The sequence below is a fragment of the Bos indicus x Bos taurus genome, chromosome 3 (genome assembly GCF_003369695.1).
Source record: "Bos indicus x Bos taurus breed Angus x Brahman F1 hybrid chromosome 3, Bos_hybrid_MaternalHap_v2.0, whole genome shotgun sequence".
Taxonomy (NCBI): Eukaryota; Metazoa; Chordata; class Mammalia; order Artiodactyla; family Bovidae; genus Bos; species Bos indicus x Bos taurus.
In genome coordinates this window covers 36597469-36605883 of record NC_040078.1, presented here as the reverse complement: position 1 = coordinate 36605883, position 8415 = coordinate 36597469, and the positions used below count along the sequence as shown (strand labels likewise).

At 39.5% G+C, this 8415-nt stretch overlaps 1 pseudogene; it reads right to left on the bottom strand.

The window, feature by feature from the left end:
• Window positions 1-3627: 3627 nt before the first annotated feature.
• Window positions 3628-4079, bottom strand: LOC113890482 (annotated as a pseudogene).
• Window positions 4080-8415: the final 4336 nt, after the last annotated feature.

Genomic DNA, 8415 nt, shown 5'->3' with positions numbered 1-8415 from the left:
CATTCTGTGCTAAAACTTGAGGAAAATACCAGTAGAGTTGCTCTTTGGAGCAACATTTCCATGCTCTTGTCCATTTTGGCTAGTTCTGCCCTGTGTCTGGCTCTCAGCAAGGAGTGAAATGTCTGCATCGCCAGACATGTCACTAGTGAATACAATTTACTTAGCTTCCTCTCATCACTGAAGTGACAGTATTTCACAATCCAGGAGAGAACCTTAAGACAGCACATCCTGTTAAGCCAATTTATGGAAGAGAGCCTTATTTTTTCTATTAATCTATTTTTGTGGGAGGCTGCAGCAGCATCAATAATAATCTTTGGTGTTTCTTGCTTATTTCTAAAGATGTTTATTATCCATGTACTTTTTCTGCCTATTAAATATCAGGTGTTTCAAAGGGAAAAAATAAAGCAATTAAAAACTTTGAAGGAAGCCAAAATCATTTTTACAATACAATTATTTTTCTCTGATTTCCTGCAGATGATAAAATAGCCTAATCCACAGGGGCAGGAAAACAAGACTGATGTCCACCTAAAACTATTTAATGTTTTTCACATGAATCATTAGGAGGCAACAAAATGTCTTAATGCTACATGTGCATTTTGGTCATTGTTCTGAGAATCCTGTCTTAATTTACAGAGTATTTTAGGCAGGGAGGCACCTGGTACATATGTTAGCTTTCTAACTTAAGCCTTTTAGATCACAACTGAGGTTTTATTTTAACGGCCTCTTTCAGATGCCTTGATGTAACTTCACTTCAGTCATTGCTGCCATTAAAAACAAGATTTTAAGAGTTCATGTGTGACATATTAATATACTAAATTTTGGCTTTTACAAAATTTATAACCTTAAAGCCAAAGATGAATATATGAATAGTCTACCCAATAGAAGTTTTAATACTCCCATTTCACTTGTGTATCCACCATGTTGACTATTCCAGCTGGTGGTTTTTTTTGTTGTTTTTTCCCTCAAAATACTATAATAAGTAATTACCTGCCAACTTTCTCTTAGAGTCATAAATGAATATTCCAGGGGGACAAAGAAATACAGAGACATGGCCCCATTGTGACAATGGAAGAATTGTGACTCCAGAAGTGAAAAAAACAAGAACCTAAATTCTAAACCCAGATTCTGTTTCTCATTTCTTTGGCCATTTTTTTTATCTCTCAGGACCTGGTTGTTCTGTGAGGTCTTTACTATCTTTTTTACTCTATTACTCTTCAGAATATCAATTCTAGTATGCTACTTTGACCCTCCAACAGTGAAGACAATGACTTAGAAGCAACATTTTGATAATCCCACATTATTAGGAAAGAATACATTTTATCTCCATTTTCACTCTGCTGATGTTCCCCAAAGTCACAATAGTTAACAGACAAGAATGATAAAGATAACCAAGAAGAGCACTTCAGACTCAGAGACATTGTTTATCATTTGCTTACCACTACTGAAGACTCTTGAGAATCCCTTGGACTGCAAGAAGAACCAACCAGTCCATTCTAAAGGAAATCAGTCCTGGGTGGTCTTTGGAAGGAATGATGCTAAAGCTGAAACTCCAGAACTTTGGCCACCTCATGCGAAGAGTTGACTCATTGGAAAAGACTCTGATGCTGGGAGGGATTGGGGGCAGGAGGAGAAGGGGACGACAGAGGATGAGATGGCTGGATGGCCTCACCAACTCGATGGACGTGAGTTTGAGTGAACTCCGGGAGTTGGTGATGGACAGGGATCGCAAAGAGTCAGACACAACCGAGCGACTGAACTGAACTGCACATACAATAGGAACTTGATAAAAGCTTTATGAATGAACTAAGAGTTGGGGAAGGGAGGAAGGTGATTTGAAACTATAACTGACTATGGCAGTTTCTATTTTCTGAGACAGTATCAATTAATTCTCTCTGAAACATCACAAAAAAACACACTGATGAGCCATTTAATTGTGGGAGAAAGAAAAGTTTAGAGGGGAGAAAGGAGAAGAATTAAATGATTTCTTTGCATAAGTAAGTACAAGCTTGAGTGTTTCCAGAAGGATTGGGAAAGTGGAATAAGTTGGGAGGGAGGAAGAGAGATGCTCCATAAGTGTGAAAATTTGATCTGCTTTTGGTTGATCCATTGCGAATCACAAAATCTCAAATTTAAATTGCTTACTTAAAGGTGCAACATAATCACTGCCCACAAGCTTCCATGAATGACTGCTAATCTCATAGCTTTGGGTCACTGATACCATGAGACAAGAAGGATAACAGGGTTATCCAGTTGTGGGGAGCCCCTGGAAAACAGCAGCAACAGATTTGTGATGATGAGATAACCCACAACTAAATGAATTCAATGGCAGCAGAAACCCGGAGGCACTGAGAAATGTAAACTACTCAAGTCATCCCGTAGAAGTAGAAAAAGACGTTTCAAAAGTCAGGGTACTCCCACATAATATCTGTTAGTAGTAGTACAAACATCAACTTTTCCTCATTTAACTAGATTTCCAGCCTCCCAGACATCGATAGCACAAGTGGTATGTATACTACAAACATGAGAAGCCAGCCTGTACTACGTAAATTTTTTTTCTTTTGAGAAAAGCCAGCATAAAGCACTTTTATTGCAATAATAAAACTTGAAACTCATGTGTAGTGCAGGGGGTGGGGGTAGGCTGGGGGAGTAGGCAGCAATTTCTCTCACCAAATCACTACACAGGACAGCAAAAGGGTGAGAGGGGGCAATGAGAAGTCAGAAACTCAGATCTGCAGGGGGAGCTGAGCATCAAAAAACAGGAGATGCTGAAGCTGTGATGACCAGCATCATTTTCTTAAGACAACACACTCAAGGATTTGTCACGATAGGTGAGCTTTCATGGGTATTAAGTGTCTACAAACAGTGCCTTCAATTTAACTTTGGATTAAAGTTCTTAAAATTTAGGAAGTAGAGCTTGGATAGCTATGCAATTACAGAAATCCTGGATATTCATTAGAAAAACCACAGGATTAAAAAAAAAAAAAAAAAAGGCCAGGCCATGAAGGTTTCAGAGGTCCCTGCTGGCCTAGGGAACAGACATCTGCAATGTCCAACATCTCAGTGAAAATGATGTGCTTTCAAAAGGCAGAGGGTCTACAAGGAGGATGAGGGTGGGGCAGTGGAGGCAAAGGCTCTCCCCCTTCCCACTGCAATTTTGGGTAGGGCTTTCAATTCAACCCAAGGACATCCCTCAACTTGGAGAATAATTCGGCCTTCAAAAGCACCTCGAATCTGCTATGGCTTTGCAGTGCAGCAGCAAGAACGTTTAATATATAATAGATAAAACTTTTATCCAAAAAAATAAAATAAATATTCTTGCACCTCACCCCAACACCAATTCCTAAAGTTAACCCATTATTTGTGCTGTTAATACTTGACTAATACTTAATTGGAAACCTAGATCCAAAGGACTGAAACTCAATCTTCACCCCAAAACAAAAACAAACTGAGTAATTTGAGGTTTACGGCATATAGTTCAGGTCAACACACATACGAGGAGAAAGGGGAAGAGCAAAGCGGGTGGCAGAACACATTCAGTCTGGGAAGATGTTTACGCAAAGAGTGTAGTGGAACATCAGGAAGAGCTCCATATGGACTCACTGTGTGCCTCTGGAGGCGCCGGATCCCTCTGTGGCACATCCAAGAACGGGGAGCTCAGGGAGGAGGCCACTCCTGTCATTCCAGTTTTAGAAATTCCACGTCAAAGATGAGAGTGGCATTTGGTGGGATGATGCCTGGGTGCCCAGTGGCACCATAGGCATAGTCTGGGGAGATAGTCAGCTTGGCTCTCTGACCCACGCTCATCTGGGCAACCCATTCTTCCCAGCCTCGGATCACCTCCTGATTGCCCAGCACAAACTTAAAGGGCTTGTTTCTGTCCCGGGAGGAATCGAATTTCTTTCCATCTTCAAGCATCCCGGTGTAGTGCACCACGCAGGTCTGGCCACGCTTTGGGAAGGTGCGCCCGTCTCCGGGAGAGATGGTCTTCACCTGCGCTCCCATGGCTGCCGTAGCGGCGGACGCTGGGTTGGCCGACGGGCTGCGCGACCGGCAGCGTGGACCGAGACCGGATCTCGCGGGATTCCATGGCTCTGCTGTACTACGTAAATTTTTGTTGGCTCTGTTAATTGTGGAGGTGTGGTGGTTGCTCAAGACTTTTTGTTTGGTGGGTTTCATACATCTCTTGAACTGAATAATAATTTTTGAGCTCTGTGATCTCATTTAATTCTGACAACAGGTCTATATAGTAGGTATCTGTAACTCCATTTTTTTTTTAGGTTGAAGTATAATTGATTTACAATATTATGTTATTTTCAAGTATACAGCAAAGTGATTCAGTTATACCTACATGTGTGTGTATATATATATGTATGTATCTACTACTTCAGATTCTTTTCCATCATAGGTTATTATAAATATTGAATATATTTCACTGTGCTATGTAGTAAATCCTTGTTTATTTTATATACAATGGTGTTTTTCTGCAGCTCCATTTTATAAATGAGGAAACTTAAGTTCAAAAGTTAAGTAACTTACTCAAGAGTTACATAGATAATAAGTCAGGGGTTGAACCCATGCCTACCAGGCTCCAAGACCTAGGTTATCCTGTCTTTTGAAATAAGTGCAAAAGAAAGAGGTTTATCATTCTGGAAAGAAAAACAATGATGTCCCACTTGAATCAATCTCTGGTCTTGAGAGGAAGTTGGTCTGTAAAACAGAGACCTTGGTGCATATCTGTCTTATGGGGAAAACTAAGAGCCCCACTGGGATCGCAGATAAAGAACTCCTGTAATACTTTCCTGTAAAATCCAGGATGCCAAAACCAAGTTGCTGCTAAGTCACTTCAGTCGTGTTTGACTCTGTGCAACCCCATAGATGGCAGCCCACCAGGCTCCCTCATCCCTGGGATTCTCCAGGCAAGAACACTGGAGTGGGTTGCCATTTCCTCCTCCAATGCATGAAAGTGAAAAGTGAAAGTGAAGTCACTCAGTTGTGTCCCACTCTTAGCGACCCCATGGACTGCAGCCTACCAGGCTCCTCCATCCATGGGATTTTCCAGGCAAGAGTACTATTGTGGGCTGCCATTGCCTTCTCCAGAGTAGCCCTAATGCATATGCAGAATGGAAAGGAATTTAGCAGTGTGGGCAAGATCACCTTTCTCCCACCTTGAGATTCACAGTACGAGCCTGGTTCAGCTCCAGCTGCAGTATTCACTTTTCTGTATTTGTTTCTTCACCAGAAAAATGGGTGTTGAAATAGTGTCTACCTCCCAGGGTGGTTGTGAGGATTAAATGAAATAACGCAGGTAGGTTACCTGGCACCTACGCATCAAATAAAGCGAGCAATGAAGCAACAACATCACAACTCCAGCTGAAATTAACAAAAGTATCTTGGATCCTACAATATAGATTCTGTTTTCTTTTAATTAAAATTCCTCCTGATATGCTTGATCAAGAGTCTTTATAAGGGAATAACAAAAGACATTTTAGTAAGATCTTTGTCTCAGTATTTTCTATGAGGGCTAAAGGCATGGAAACCCAATGAAGATCAACTAAGTCCTTCATATGATATGGGTAATGATGGCAAAAGGAACAGGTTATTCTTAGCAATTTTTATTACCACTTATTGGTTTCAATTGCACAATTGTTTGAAGAACAATGTACTCTAAACACTGTAACCCTCAAAGGACTGAGGATATTGGAATAAATGTTTCCTGAGTGAATAGCATTGTTTTTTGCCAATCCAGGAAAATCATAGCAAAATCCAAGCTAATTAATATAAAAAATAAATGAATATCTCTATATAGGTCATGAAGAGGATGAGAAAAATGACACCTATTTTCTATCTCACTGACAAAGACACTTAAAAAAAAAAAAAAAAAGACAACGGCTGGCTTCTAGGTGTGTTTAACTAATTGGAAAAACACTGAATTTTGAGCAGATTCCTCTGTCTGCTGAAGGCTACATTTTGCCACCTAGGAATACAGATGCTAACATGAATTCAAGCAATGCATTCTGCACCATCTCAATACCTTGCAGAAAAGACACAGAACATGGTGGTGATGTGGTCAGTCTTTTTGACAGATGGACTCGAAGTTAGCCATCTCATTCCCAAAGGGTTAAACCACAGTGACATGTTAAAGGGGGGAAAAGCACTTAGGAAATAATCAATTTTCACTGCTGCATGCCACTTCTAAAAGGTTGCTACTGTAATAAAATTAGGATGCCACTTTATTATTGCAGTGAAAGTAATTTTATTTACTTTTTCAGTCAACACATACACACAGGGCGGTGAGAGCAATCAGCTGCTGCACTTGTTAGCTCACTGATTAAATATGTTGTCACCTAACTCTGAACTAATTAAAGGAAATTGAAGCTGTTTGTGCATTAGCCAACATGGTATTAACTTTGTTAACTGAAGCTTTTGAGTTTACGTACTCTTTTTCTCTGCCATTTTTTAAAAAATTACTTTTCTTTTTGACTAGCAATTTTACCCAAAACCTGTTAGAGCTATCTTTGAATCTTTGGGATATATTATTTTTAATAGCTATCATATTTATATTAATTATAATATCTTTTGCCATTTGATTGTGGAAGAAACACTAGAGAACTATAGAAAACAGAAATATAAAATTAATTAATATCTTTTAACTATATTTTTTCTTACGTGTGAGCCTTACATGTGAGTGGACCTATAAATTTCAATAGAAGCAAATGTATGGATGGATTAAGGAAAATCATTAAACAGCTGACCCTAAGGATAGGGTTTTTTTCCCAAAATGCTAGCTCTGAAATATTTATCTGTTGCTTTGTTTATTCTTTATGTTACTGGAAAAGCAACTTCGGGTCTTCAGAGATACAAAGGAGAAAGTTTTCAAAGTGCTTCAAAGGAAGGAGAGAGAGAAAAAGAAACAGAAAAAGATCTAGAACAAAAGTTGAACTAGGTTGCTGTACCAAACCTGCTTTACTAAGGTTGCTTTCCCAAATGAGAAAATACCAGTAATGTACTGTGGCTCAGACAGTAAAAGAAATCTGCCTGCAACGCAAGAGACCTGGGTGTGATCCCTGGGTCAGGAAGATCTCCTAGAGAAGGGAATGGCTACTCACTCCAGATTCTTGCCTGCAGAATCCCATGAACAGAGGAGCCTGGTGGGCTACAGTCCATACGGTCACAGTCGGACATGACCGAGTGACTAAGTACACAGCACACACACTTTGTACTTCTATGACGCATTTCACTTTTTCAAAACACTTTCACCTACATTATTCTGTGGAATCTAGGAGCTGACTTTTATAAATAGAAAGGACACAGTGATCCTAGGGTGCTTGTAAAAGTACCATGCCAAAAAAGCTGTCGGATTTAATTAAAGGAAAAGTGTCCAGAAGAGAATCAAACCAGTGCTAATCAAGCAGCATGCAGGTTATCTGGAGAAGACAAAGCCTGTCCATTAAATGGTTGAGAATTCAACAGTTTAAGTAATATAATAGCAATTCCAAGCAGGACTAAATGTATGGAGATCAGCTGGAACCACTTTTAGCCAAGATTGATTGATTGAGTGGTTCAGAACACCAGTCAGCTAAACAGATAAACAAAGGTTTTTCAACTTCCACTGCTTATATCGACTTTAAACTCATTGTCTCTATCTTACCAGATTTTGAGAATTATAAACCCTGGAGATGAACAACAGGGAACAAAACTGGGGAGAAAGGGGGCAATGCTTGTGGATTTTAAAACACAAAATAAGCTACCTACACAGCATGAATTAGTAAGTGAAAAATAAAATTAGTAGAGTATGAGCAACACATCTATAGTATTAAATTCATTTTTTAAGAATTATAAGTCTATGAATTGGAAAAAAAATACCTTGGGTAAGTTGCTAGGCAGTTTTTCTCTAAGATCTCTTGCAGCATTAACAGATGATTCTGTGAAGATACCTTGAAAACATGGTTTATCAGCATCTCCATCTATAGTAGCATGTAGTTGTTTGTTAGTCATTAATGGAAAAGAGAATGACCCGTTTATAAAAAAAAAAAAAAAGAAAGAAACATCTCAGGGTCTATCAAGTCTATTTTCTAAACTCTGATTGGAGCTAGACTCTCAGAATTTTCCATGAGTTTCTAGACACAATCCCGATACATTCTGGTGGCTGGCCCTTGTGTGCTGCCAACTTAATCCATCAACTGCTTTAAGTGAAAGCCCTGGAGAGCTGAGGCAGCCAAAGGTATTGGACTCTTCCAGCATAGCTGAAGAGACGTCCCCTCAATAGCTATGGAGACATGGCCCAGGACTGCTTTTTCACTAAAAGGATGTAATTGCTAATGTAGTTATTGACTTGATGGATCTGTCCCAGCTTAGCTTATTTCATTAGAGCTGTTTCCTCAGCCGTTTTAGGATGAAATTTCCTAGGTATCTTAG